We start from the raw sequence: 537 nt of genomic DNA, 5'->3' as shown, positions 1-537 counted from the left end.
GGCTCAAACAGCAGAATTCTGGCCACTCTGTAGCATGGTGGTTAAAGGAGCCAGATCCCACATGGCCGACTGCAGTTCGAATTCCAGCCCAGGATCCTGAAAAACTCACTGTGTGCCCCAAATCCCAACAGGGTGGAGAAGTGGAGGAGGGAGTGCAGCATGACCACAGCCCACTGGGGACCATTCTGCCTTTCTCTCTTTCTCTTTGTCTGTCTCCAGGGAGTGCACACATCTTTTGGCAATTAAAAACAAAACATAGGAATTTCTCTCTCCCAGGCCTGGAGGACTGACAAGTCCAAGATTAAAGTACTAACTAACTGGGTTCTGGGTGAGGGCCTCTTCCTGGGTGCAGACACCTGCCTCCTCACCATGTGAGAATATGTGCATGTGGCCAGATCTCACTTCAACTTTTCTTTTTTTTTTTTTTTAAGATTTTTTTGACATAGGGTGCAACTGCTTGCCAGAGAGCAAGAGAGACAGTGAGAGGGAAAGTGAGAAATCAGCCCCCAACCAAGATGACCATGCTGCAATCCCTTC

Source organism: Tupaia chinensis, unplaced genomic scaffold (assembly GCF_000334495.1).
Source record: "Tupaia chinensis unplaced genomic scaffold, TupChi_1.0 Scaffold000659_1, whole genome shotgun sequence".
In the NCBI taxonomy this organism is placed as follows: domain Eukaryota; kingdom Metazoa; phylum Chordata; class Mammalia; order Scandentia; family Tupaiidae; genus Tupaia; species Tupaia belangeri.
This window is presented reverse-complemented; position numbering follows the sequence as displayed.